This window comes from Vicia villosa, linkage group LG5 (genome assembly GCF_029867415.1).
Source record: "Vicia villosa cultivar HV-30 ecotype Madison, WI linkage group LG5, Vvil1.0, whole genome shotgun sequence".
In the NCBI taxonomy this organism is placed as follows: domain Eukaryota; kingdom Viridiplantae; phylum Streptophyta; class Magnoliopsida; order Fabales; family Fabaceae; genus Vicia; species Vicia villosa.
In genome coordinates, this window is record NC_081184.1 from 152782793 (window position 1) to 152797150 (window position 14358).

Here is a 14358-nt window from a genome sequence, read left to right on the forward strand (position 1 = left end):
GAATATGTATTTTAAACAAAATATTTACATAAATTATAAATTCCGCAGGTATATTCGCAGGAAATATTCCTGCGGATTTTCCTGCGAATCTTTACTTAATAATAAAAACACACTGTAATACAAATTCCGCAGGTAATTCCGCAGGTAAGTTTCCTGCGAATTTACCTACGGTTTTGAAATATTTCAGTATTTAAATTTTTATAAAATTTAATAATGTTTCTTCTATTTTATTAATTATTTTTATGGTTTTTTTATTTAGTTTAATTTTTATTTTTAATACTAATCTATCTATGTTTTTAATTATTTTTATAATGTTTTTTCTATTTTATTTTAAAAATTAAATTTATAAATTATATATATATATATATATATATATATATATATATATATATATATATATATATATATATATATATATATATATATAATTTTTCAACTAAACTATCTTATATTGGACCAAATAATCTATAATTTTAAAAATAACATATTGAAACAAATATGATATATAATTATAAATTCTCTAATAATGTCATTATATCTTTTACTATAAATTTTTTCTAAATTTTAAATTTAATTTATTTTAACAAATATATATTTTGTGTTAAATAAAATTATATTTGTTCAATTGTTAATTATTTTAAAAGTTTTAATTTTAAAAGTCCTACTCTAATAATAATAATAATAATAATAATAATAATAATAATAATAATAATAATAATAATAATAATAATAATAATAATAATAATAATAATAATAATAATAATAATAATAATAATAATAATAATAATGTGTTATATTTGATCTCTTGCTAAAATATCAAATTTAAATTTATAAATTCTTTTTAATATTTTTATTTGGAATTAAATAATAACTTTTAAATACATATTAAACGTGAAGAGAATATATATTTTTTGTATTTTTTATTTTATTGATCAATAAGAAATTTTTTATATATTTAATTTTTTATTTTCAATTAAAACAAATTTTGACTTTTTAAATTTATCTTTAGATTACTTTATTTAATTTTACATTTTAGTAAAAAAAAAGAGTTTAATAAGTATATAAATATTAAAAGTTTTATTTTTTTCTCAAACTATTTTATTATATCATTTTTACCCTTAAACATATTCTCTTTCATTTTTCCACGCGCTCTGTTTTCTTCTTTCTCTCTGAAAACCCTAGCGCCGCCGTCGAACCACCTTCTGCCTCTTCCTCCGTCACCTCACCTCCAATCGAAGAAAGGAGTTCATTTTTGTGTTCATCATCACGTGACCTTTAACCTGAACCAGTTTGATTTTTGTATTAGACAATGTCAGTTTAGATGCATTATACGACTCCGTGAACGGAGGTGGCGATGTTTGGATCAACGAGAATCGCTTCCGCATCTTGCGTCAGCTCGGAGAAGGCGGCTTCGCTTACTACCTCGTCAAGGAAACTCCCAACGACTCTCCCGCCGGTGGCCTCGCCAATAAAGTCAAAGACTTCTCTCATCTTTCCGGTTCGATTCTGTTTCATCGTTTCATAATCACTTTTTTAGTTAATTCGTGAAATCAGTGATGTTAAGCTGTAGTGTATATCGATCGAAACCTGATCTATGTGATTCGTATGCATTTTTATTACTCGATCTGCGATCTTATTGAATTTAGCATAGTTTCAGTTTTGGTTCTCCGATCTGATGAAGTTGATTGTTGTTTTTGATTATATGATGTAGTTTAAAATGTTCAATTCAACTGTATGTTTTTATTAATTTAGTCAAACTTAGGTTTGCGATTGCGAGTGAGATGAATTGTGATGGTTTCCACCATGAAATCGAGCAGTAATTAATACATCGACTGTACTGTGATGCTATCTCTTATTTGCAGATGATGGAACTTAGACTATGAAAAAGGTCCTCATTCAGAACAATGAGCAGTTGGAGTTGGTTAGGGAGGAGATACGTGTCTCGTCACTGTTTAGTCATCCGAATCTCCTGCCGCTTCTTGATCATGCTATCATTTCTGTTAAGGTGAAGTAATGATTCCAACCAACGCTTACTCATTTAGCTCACATGTTTTTGTGATTTTATGTTGAGGTAGAATATGTCGCTTTTGTTGGCAGCCTACTGCAGAGACATCTTGGAGCCATGAAGTATACTTGTTATTTCCGGTTCATTTGGATGGAACATTGCTAGATAATGCCAAAACAAAGAAAGCCAAGAAAGAGCACTATTCTACCTCAGATGTTCTTCAAATATTTCAGCAGGTAAGAAGCACTGTATTTTCATTATGCATTTTAATTATAATAACTTTTTCATCAAGGGAGGGGGACCAGAGTCCTGAAGTATCACTCTTGCAGTTCAACATTTATTATATCCTGTTGAGCACATATTATAGCTATTCTTAGTTGTTGGCGCACACATTTGTATCATGCCAGCATTTCATGATGTTGTGTAATGACTCACAACTAGTAGAAAATAGATCACTGTGTATTAAAAAATATCAACTAATTCAACTCCCAGTGTACGTGTTAAAGAGGAATAGTGATCAATTACAGTTAATTAACAAACTTTACTTTCAAGTTTCAAGTTATGTTTTCTGTTCAATACGTTTTACTATCTTTTCAAGGTATGCTAGTCACCCTTCTTTATTCAGCTTTTACCTTGTTGTGGTTGTAATGATTTTGTTGTTATCTTGCAGATCTTTAGGGCATTATCTTATATTCATCGTTGTATTGGAGTCTGCCATCGAGATATCAAACCTCAAAATCTATTGGTATGACTTTTTTTATTTATTGTGCATGTACCCTGCTTCTATTTTTGTGTGTCAAGACCGCTGGGTAGAAAATACTAACTGAATGCTTTTCTATGTAGGTCAAGACCTATGGTACTGTACTGAATCAATATAGTATAGTTTATACTTGACTGTAAAAAAACAATTATTCAATAATCATTTTGATTTAGTGTAAGGCAGTAAAAATAGTTGCTACAATGCACCCTCGAGTCTTGGCCTTTACATTTGGTTAGATGTATTGCTTGCTATCATATATTATTGATTTGGTTCATGTACTTGTTTGTAAATATTATAGTCCAATTTCCTTTTTAAAATGGCTAAATTTCTATGCCTTTGATTTTTTATGTTGCATGGTAGTTTGTTTGTGACATTCTGTTCCTAGGATTAGGTTTCTGCTAGACTTTCATGTCAGTTTTGGCTACCAACTGAGATCAGTTTATTGGAAGGTATATTTTTAAGTTACAAATTGTTTTAGTGTGAAATATTGCATAAATTGATTCGAGAAGTGATGTTGGTTAAATAGTTGCTCCACTTTACTGACAGTTATATTTAATCTTCAGTTACTTGTTTGAAACATTGTTATTTTTGCTGTTTAGGTTATGAAATGTCAGTATGTTGTTCGAGGAGAGATTGTTACACTTGCTCAGGTACTGTGATTCTCATTTATATTGTGTTGGTGAAATCAGGTTTCATTGAAAAGGTATTTCTGTCTTGACAGATTTTTCCAATATAAACATTTTATATATTTCACTTGCTGTTAAAGTTTGGAATATTTATCTAACTTACAATGCGTTAATGCTGCAGAATTTGCAAAAAGATTTGCTGGCCAATCCAAGTGCTCATTCTTTTGATGAGGTATTTCTCATTTTCAACTTTATAAAGTTTGAAAATTGATTCAAAATATACACATATAGTATGTATGTATACATAAAGAGCAAATCAAATGAAAATTATTATTATTTATGGCTAGTTGAATGCACATAAAGCACACAATGATGGAGAATTCAAACTGCATGCAGAAACCGTCATAGCAATCATACCTCTCCTTCCAATTATAGAAACAATATTAAGAACATTTCATTGATGGAAATTAATGATGATAATGTGGCGAGGGACTATAATGAGCAACCAAATCTTGTTCATGCTAATATAGAGGATGATGTTTTCTATTGAAAACTAGTGGGAAACCCGTGCGTCCGCACGGGTTCTGGTGTGGGTTGGACCGGATTTATCAGAGATACATGTAGTATTAAGTATAAAAAAAATCGAAATACCGTATCAAATAGTGTAATTAAAAAAAATACAAAATAGTTTTACCAAAGTAGTTTAGCCTTTTTAAAAGAAAGACGTACTTTTAAAATCCGAAAAAAATTCTATCAATTTTTTATTTATTTTTAAAAAAAAAAACATAAATAATATATATTTCAATTATTCATATATTATATATATTGTATTTTAAAAAAATGTTTTACTAATAAATCAACAGAAAGTTATAAAAATTGAAGACACATAATGAAATATTGAAATATTAAAAATAATAGATTAAATTAGGAATATTAAAAGCGGTACTGGTGAGTTGCACGTTCGTTCACACGGATTTTGATAAGATTACCGTGCCTTCACACGGTATTGGTGTGTTACCTGTATGTTCGCATGAATTTTAATATGATTACCCATGCGTTCACACGGTACTGGTGTGCTATCTGTGTGTGCGTTCACACGGATTTTAGACATGGAGACACAAATTAAGTTGGGGTCACCTCCGGGTACCTGTTGGTTTCGCGCATTTGGAATGAGCAAAATAAAATGTATTAATAAAATATTAAATTTGGGTTAAAATTATAAATGCTATTTATTATTTTGATCAGTAACTTCGTGTTCCCGTTAATATTTAATATTTTAATCAATAATTCTATGCTCCCGTTAATTTTCAATATTTTGAATATTAACGGGATACTCGTGCATTGACACAGGTACATACACTCGTTTGTTTTAAAAAATATAATAAAAATAAAATGAGATTTTTTTAAAAAATGTAATAAATTAGTGCCTATAATTCTTTTAATATATAAAAAATATTTGAATCAATAATATATATATATATATATATATATATATATATATATATATATTATATATATATATATATATTATTTTTGTTTTCGAATTATTGTCAAAAATATTTAAATCAAAATTAAAGTTGTTATTTTATTATTCAATATTTTTATGAATAGTTAAAAAACAATAAATTTTTCTCGTTGAATTCGTATATTTTTAAAATATTTTTATTATTTTTAATTTTTCAAAAAAACTGTACTAACTCGTGGATTCGTAAAAAATATAGTAACTTTATATTTTCTTTAATATTCAATATTTTTATCAATAACTTCATATTTCGTTAATATTTAATATTTTTATTAGTAAAAAAACCATGGTGCAAACAAATTATTAGGCCCTAATCTGTAAAATCTACCACATGAACGTTAATAATAAAGTTTTTCCAAAAAAATTTGTCCAGCTACGTTACTTAAAAGTTCTCCTTATTACTAATTATTCATTTACATATATAAGTTTCACTTTTGCAATGTTATAATTTATAAACTCTTCAAAAAAACTCATAGAGGCGATGCAAGAGTTGAATTATGAAACTACCAAATGCAAAAGGCAACATTTACACTTACATTCATTAACTTTTACATTTTACATGTAATTTGAAATAGTTAACATATCAACACAATAGACAGAGCTTAACAGAAACACATACACACCTTACTTAAATTAACAATTATAAATTGATAATGAAAACTATATTCTTTAAGACTACATATTCATGAGTATTTTAGAATCTACTGAAGTTCTGCTCAAACCATATTACAACATCACCATAAAACCATTCTCTTCCAATCAAACTCTCCTCCCATAACTTAATCTTAAACATCCACATCATTCAAACCTTCAACATCACCATCATTCAAACCTTCACTTTTCTCATAACTAACCTCAAGATAAGCAACGTAACAACAACACTTAGAACCTATGAAAGTAGAGAATCACAACACACAAAAATAGATAAAATAAAAGTGAAATAGAAGGAGAAAAAGAGAGGGCCAAGACTGCTGCAGTGAAGACCTTTTTCTTCCTCTGCATTGGCCGAAATAGCTCATGACACCATTGCGGACACAATCTTCGTCCTCCATGCGAAGCTCCAATGCCGACGAAACGCACACGCCTAAATCATGACGCCCCCATTATATCAGTTCTCTTCACCTTCAAATTTATAGATAGCAATTATGTCAAGACAATATGATTTTTCACAGTAGGAGTATAGTATTTTAATAGACGAACATTTCACAGGAGACAATCTATTTTGGTTGTCTATACCCTTCAATCAAATAAATTCACTTTTAACAGGAAGAAGAGATTAAAAAATTTAAAACACTCGCATTCATATGACTCTTATGGGTGCAAATAGATTATCGCTTCGACAGGCTTTTCTGAAGTGATGATGGAGTATCTGTGTCGGTTTCAATAAGCAGTGATACTATCTAAAGATCAGTAGCTTTAAAACCGATTCTAACATGTTTGGTATTCTTAAATAACCGTTTAGAAATCAGCTTTGCATATGTTCTCTTCAACAGAAAAAAAATATAACATGACATGACAGACCATACAACTTAACATTATTTCTTATTATGTACAGACATAAACTGAAGACAAAGAATAAAATGAAGGATACATAACTTACCTAGTTTAAGAGACATAGAAGTTGAAACAGGTTCACGATTGCCCCTCTCGGCTTTAACAAAAGCAATGAAAGAATCAGCATTCAGCCCCAATCCTTTTGTTCCCACCAGCTTCACTCTTAGCTTTTCGCAAAGGTGATTCAATCTCATTTAAATAAATATGCAAGAAGGGAAGCACAAGTATGAGCATTTGAAGGAGACTTTTCAACCTTCACATTCATTGATCAATTATTATTTATTAGCATGGTGGGCCATATTTCCTGCTTCTCGTAGACCACTTAGAAAAGCCTCGTGCATAGTAGCAGGATAACGCCTATTGGTTGCTTCTCCAACAAAAAAAAGTCTACCATCTTCCACACTTTCAGCTAAAATATCATAATCTCCACCTGAATAGAATTCAAATTAATTTGTTATTATAAGATTCAAATTAACTTGTTATCATAATATTCAAATTAATTATTTGCCATGTAGCTTAGTTAATATTACCTCGCGGCACAGAGGACATTTTTCTTTAGGATTCGCGGCCTTAAGTCCATCGACAACAGATACCGATGCAGCCGAGCAAGCACAGATGTAACAGAATATATGACCACAAGTTAGAGAAACTGGATCAAACACGGTGTCCTGTCATAAAAGAGAGAACGATGAAGCAAACCATCCTCCCTCGAATTCGTAAGAATCTCAAACTGTTTCTCAACCTCAAACCATCCAACATCGTCATCCTCCCTCAACAACAGTTCTTGAAAGCCTATCAAAACCAGAAACTAATATTTTAATATATATTTAACAAATTACTAAAAAATTCATGTCCATCTATATAATGACCTGGGTGATGATACCGATACCGTCCGTAGTATCATCAATATATTGAAAACAAAAAATTAGCATAACTCAGACAAATCAATACATACCCAGTGCTTGTTTTTACTTGAGCCAACTCCATCTTTTTCAGGAGATAGATGATTTGTAAAAGAAACATCCTCAGTGCAAACCTTAAGCCATGGAAGCGTTGGATCTGGAAAAAAAAATGAGAACATCAAAACCCTCTTCATCACCACTTAGTAACAACAAAAAACTCCAGATCTAAAGAAGAAGATCCTCACATCATGTATGTGCCATGGTGAAGTAAATAATTGCATAAAATGAGATGAATACATACTTGGAACACATCAACAACGACTAAATCATTGCAATCCAGATGATAATGTCAATATTCATCAACAACTGCTTCATCTGGCCGGCCATCTCCATCCTCGGCTTCAACATAAGGCTTACATTTAACACGATTCAAATCTTCATGAAGGACCTACATTCAAAGCTTTTGTTACGCACAAACTTCCTTGCAGCTCCCGATAATAACTTATGTTACGAAACTAATGTATTTCTCTTTTGTTCAAAAAATAACTCTACAATATTCTGTCCATCAAGCAGCTACTTAAACTTGAACCTGCTTGTAACCAAAATATTAGTTCCAACACTAAAACAATTTATTATTTATTCAAACAAAAGATAAGCATTTCATCAAACAGCTAGTGGGGATAATAAATCAGACAAACACACAAAAACTTGTAGTATATGAAAGTTATAGACTCACATAACTTTCCAGTATTTTCCATCTTCGAATTTCAGACATACTTGCTGCAAAATAAGAACAAAAACTTATATTCACATAATCAAACTATAGATCTAACTTCTCAAATAATCATAAGCCAAGAACACACAAACACAAACAAAACAAAAACCCAAAACAATGTTGTTACGTGTAACCCACCCATTTAGCTTCTCAACAACTCGTTGATAAAACGGTATAGATCAACCGGATCCAATTTCTCGAAACCTTCAAAAACAAAAAATATCAACAACATCATCGCCGGATTGTTACGGTGTAACCTACCCATGTAGCTTCTCAACAACTTGTTGATGAAATAGTTTAGATCAACTGAATCCAATTTCTCGAAATCTGCAACAACAACGAAATATCAACAACATCATCGTCGGTGTTTTGTAAATCTAAATAGCGAAGGAAAGACGAAATAAGCTGAAAACGGTGAGGAAAGAGATGAGAGAGATGAGAGAGGTGATATCAAAAAGACAGTTGTTATGTGATATTAGAAGTAGGTATGAGAAAGTGTAAACGATACGCATAAGAAAGGAGGAGCAGAGCCAGCATGGGAAACCGTGATATGCAACCAAAGGACAAATAGTACATTAGTTGACCAATAGAGAGAGCTGCATAAGAAACTAATAGTTAGATGATAGCCAAAGTCAGAATTTAGTCCCAAAAAGTAATATTTGGACTCATTTTAACCCTCAAAATGAGAGGTGGCATTTTTTAACCAAAGGGCAAGTATGTCTTAACCAGGTACTTGTATTTTCTTATTTTATAGATATAATAGAGTATGTTTAATGTTGAAGAATTGATTGAATAATTAAAAACAAAGAAATACAATCGTAACTAGTTTATTCTATTAGAATTTTTGTACTAATTAGTGTACTGCAATATTTTTGTGCTAATTAGTTTAAAACTTCGTCTTTACTTATTTTGCATTTTTGTTCTTGATTAAGCATTTAGTTTAATGAATATGTAGTGTATTTATGACATAGTGGTAGAGGGAAATAAAACTGAAACGTGACATAATTGTCACTGTCATTGAAGGTAAAAAAGGCCAGCCAAAATAGATATGTGAGTACCCAAAGGTAAATATTGTGAGTTATTATGACACCATACTCACTTGCACATAGACATCGATTATACTTTATTTTAAGTATTTGGTGGTTTTATTAGGACTGTTGTTAATAATGGAATATAGTTTTCATAAATTGTAGATATGAAGGCATGGATTTCAAATATGAAGCTTATCCATGTGGCTGGTACCAAAGGGAAGGTAGTTTATTAACTTTTGTGGTTGCCTTGTGTGCTTGGAATGAATCCATCACGAGAAGTTCAAATAGATTTTCTTAAATATTGATGTGTGGTATGTAGTTTATGGCTTTTGAAAGTTATAGAAAATCTAACCATGATTGTTGGCAAGAAGGAATGAAGAGGATGATTGCTCTCTTGCAGGAATGAAGAGGATGATTGCTCTCTTGCAGGAATGAAGAGGATGATTGCTCTCTTGGCAGGAATGAAGATGATGATTCCATTATGAAGATGAAGGCTGCCCAATTCTCATCTCATTAAACTCGAGTTCTTTATACTCACTTAATTTGGAGTCTACTGATCTTGTTTTAGGAATGCATGGAATTGTTGTTGAGATTGGTTACTTTGTTTTAAACTCACTCTTTTTTACTAACTAATGTCCTGATGTTTATAATTTTGTAGCAAATTTTATAGTAACTTGTTTTGTGAATTTGTCTTATATAAATTCAAATATTTTAAATTAAAATTATCTTTGTTATATTATGGTTCTTTTAATATATAATTTATAATGTTTCAAAAAATGTTTAATTTTTTTTTAATTTGGGACAGAAATTACCTGCGGAATTATCTGCGGAATATTTCCTGCGGATTTACCTACGGAATTACCTGCGGATCTTCCTGCGGAAAAAATTACCCACGAAGGTTTTAGCTGGGGACACAAAGCCGCAGGTAAAACCGCAGGAAATGCGTTTCCTGCGGAAATTTGGCTCAAATCCGCAGGTAAATCCGCAGGAAAATTGAGTATTTCTAGTAGTGGAAATTAATATTTCTCGAAATGTTGGTGAATAAAATAAAGAAGATGACCATCCAGTGTCAAGTCAGCTCCAACGAGTGTAAAGACTAACATCTTTTGAGCCAAATTGACGGATAGGACGAACGTGAAGCATTTTAGAGAGATAAAAGATGAAACTGATCTTTTTAAAGTTGAGGACCAAAATAAACCCAGTAGTAGAGGGATAAGAGGAAAAAAAAATTAGCCATATTTTATATATACTTTTTGAGCTTTGTAACATCCATCACTTTAATGAGTACTCAAATCTATTTCACCTAAATTTTATGTTTATCAAAAAACTAAAGTCTAGGACAACAGTTTCTTCATCGTGTCAATAAAAAAAAACCGAATTTGATATATACCTTGCAATATTTGAACGAATAAAACTTGGACTGGTTGTAGGGTAGTAGTGGCTTTCGAATCTCTTATAAAAATTGAAAGTTGTGGATGCTCCATCTTAATTGAAAAAATATCTCCAAAAATATCTCCTCATTGTAAAAGGCATTAGATTCATTCATATCATTATCGAATAACTATATCCTCCTCCATAATTTAATAACATGTTTAATAAACCTATAAATAGAAGCTGAAATCAAGACCTATAACAAACAACTCAACCTCAACAAATTTGAAACATATCTTGATTAGAGTTTCAAAATGGCATACCAAAACAACAATTATGGTTGGGGTAGCATGCACGAGATTTACGAACCCGCATACTATCCACGGCATCATCATAAAAAGCACCATGTTGCAATATACGACGAGCCCATAGTCGAGACAAATCAGTCCAACTATGTACAGGCTCGTCGTGAGATTGAGACTGATCAACAAGATACGAGGTATGGCGGTCGGAATTATAATAGTTACGAAAGTATTGATTCACAAGATGCGAGGTTTGTCGGTCGGAATTATAACACTTATGAAACTGTTGATCAAGAGGCTGATGCTTTTATTCAACATGAGCATAGGAGGATGGAAATGGCCAGACTCATGTCATCAATGAAAAACACTTGATTTAGCCTTTTGTATTTTTATCTATGCAGGGTCTTTATGTGCAGCATCATACATCAAACCTAAGAGATCTATGTCCAATTGATATGAATTTAGATCTTTTAGAACTGTTGTATGTTGTATGATGCTGTAGTCATAAAGTCATAAGTGACCTTTGTCCTTTTGATGTGTACTCTTAAAATGGTCAAAAGATTTTGGGGGATGAAATTTATGAAAAAAATAATCCCTGATTTCTCTGAGCTCTATTTTAAGCTATAGTATCAAATCAATACAATAATCTACAACCCAAGCACTCGGGCATGTACTCTTTCTTCACTTGATTACTACATCAAAGGCATTACTTTTATATTGTATCCTTTTAATTCTAATGGCTTGATGATAGACAATACTAGGGTTAAAATAAATCTTGATTGTGAAGGAAGAAACACATAAATAAATTTTTGATCTTTTATGAAGAATTCTGCTACTACCATATTACACTTAAATAGTCTGGACTTTCTAAATAAATGGGTTGGGGCCACTTTTGTAAAAGAACATTAAAACAAAATGATAAAAACCGAGATAATTGCTATTGCACCCCCCATTTAAAATTGATAACAATATATTGGATAAGCCATTAAGGCTTAGATCATTAGCTCTACATGTCATAACAGGTATGTTGGTTTCTTTTTTTGGATTCTGCAGCCAGAGAATTGCTTTTTGATTTCTTTTAGACCATTAAGGCTTTGATTGCTTTGTGGATCATTAGCTCTACATGTCATAACAGGTATGTTAGCTCTACTCATACTTCCTTTGGTCTGCATTTAATTTGCACAAACTAATAATGGATACTCTGGATTGGGTCACTGTATGTTAGTACTAATTAGATTAGTGATGAAAATTTTATATCAATCTATATTATATCACAGTATAATAATAGTGTACCATTTAAAATAATTCTTGCATTGTAATATCTCCTTAGTTAAATCCTAACTTTGTTGTGTAACTAAAAAAAAATAGGTGTAAGGTTTACTTTGGCTCTTATTATTTAGTCATTTGAATTGATCTGTAGATATCGATTTGAGACCAGGAGTAATCACTGTGTGGCCCAAGGTTTGGCAAAGTTGACAACAAATATGTTGCCATACCATGGAGTATTCTTGTGGAGATCTGAAAGTTTATATACTGTGTAATTTTATCATGTAGCAACATAAATTATCTTTTTCAAGAGATGACAAAAAAAAATGTTAAGGTTGAATAAAGAGCTAGATTTAATGGAATTAGAAGGCATGTCAAATGAAGTAGGTTGGAGTAGGTGCTAATTCAAAATAAATGAAGTGTGCTATTTTGACATATTTTTTCTACACAGTATTCTACACAATGCATAATAACAAAGCAAAAGGTATTGCACAAAAAACAAAGTTGGTTAAATAATTAAAAATAAATAAAACTAGTAAATTTGATGGATACTTATATGGTGTAAGTGTTAGATATATTGCCAATATAGCTTTTCTATATTGCCAATATAGCTTTTCTGAATTAGGTGTGCTATTTTGACACCATTTTTTCTACATGTATTTTACACCATGTATAATAACAAAGCAAAAGGTATCACAAAAATCAAAGTTGATTAAATAATTAAAAAAAATAAAACTACTATATTTGATGGATACTTATATGGTGTAGGTGTTAGATATAGTGTCAATATAGCTTTTCTTTATTAGATATGCTATTTTGACACTATTTTTCCTACACCGTATTCTACACCATGTATAATAACAAAGTAAAAGGTATTGCACATAAATCAAAGTTGATTAAATAATTAAGAAAAATAAAACTAGTACTATATTTGATGGATACTTATATGCTGTAGGTGTTAGATATAGTGTCAATATAGCTTTTCTGTGTTAGGTGTGCTATTTTGACACCATTTTTCCTACACCGTATTCTACACCATACATAATAACAAAGCAAAATGTATTGCACGAAAATCAAAGTTGATTAAAATAATTTTAAAAAAATAAAACTAGTATATTTGATGGATACTTATACGGTGTAGGTATTAGATAGTGTTAATATCGCTTTTCTGTATTAGAGGTGTGCTATTTTGATACAATTTTTTCTACACCGTATTCAACTTTAGAGCAGATAGTGTTTCAGAGAACCCTTTTTCAAACTATTTTATAGTGTGGCACCAATTGAAATTTATAAATGTTATTTAAATTCTAATTGGTAATTTTATTTGTGCAATTTACTATTTTTTTTGGTATACATGAGAGTTTTGTACTAGAAAATATGTTGGTGAAAGATTTAGAGAGCACGAGACATGCATGGAACATGTTCACAATATGACTATTTGGTATGAGTTGCGTAAAAGAATGCAAAATTTTCAAACTACTGATAAAACAACTTAAATGTTGATTGAAAAAAAAAAAAGGAACACTGAAAAAAATATTTTAAAAATAATTATTTCAATAGTGATTTTTCTTGCTAAATATAATTTGACATTTCGTGGTTCTAATGAGATATTGCACCAAATAGTAATGGATATCTTTTAGGCTTAATTGAAGTGTTAGTTGAATTTGACCCAACTGTCTAAGAACATGTTAGACGTATTACAGATGATAATGTTCATGTTCACTTTCTCTGGCATAGAATTCAAAACTAGTTAATACTTTTGCTTGCTTTTGCAATTAAAAATGAAATCATTAGAAAAATCAAACAAGCAAAGTATTTCTCAGTGATACTTGATTGTACTCTTGATATTAGTCACCAAGAGAAAATGTCTTTGATAATACAATATATGGATGTTTCTTCAAATTCTGTTAGTGTTAAAGAATCTTTTTTAAGGATTTTTTTAATGTGAATAATACAACTGGTCAATGGCTTTTTGGTGTTTTACAAGATGAATTGAAAAAATTTGATCTTGACATATTTGATGTGCGGGGACAAAGCTATGATAATGGGTCAAATATGAAAGAAAAACATCATGGTGTACAAAATAAATTTTTAGACATAAATCCAAGAGCCTTTTATACTCCTTGTGCTTGTCATAGTCTTAATTTGACATTGTGTGATATGGTAACTCTTGTGGTAAAACTAAAGATTTTTTTGGAGTTGTTCAACGCATTTATACTATTTTTGCTAATTCTACTAAGAGAT

At 30.4% G+C, this 14358-nt stretch overlaps 1 pseudogene; it reads left to right on the top strand.

Moving 5' to 3' along the window:
- Nucleotides 1–1284: 1284 nt before the first annotated feature.
- Nucleotides 1285–9843, top strand: LOC131605758 (uncharacterized; annotated as a pseudogene).
- Nucleotides 9844–14358: the final 4515 nt, after the last annotated feature.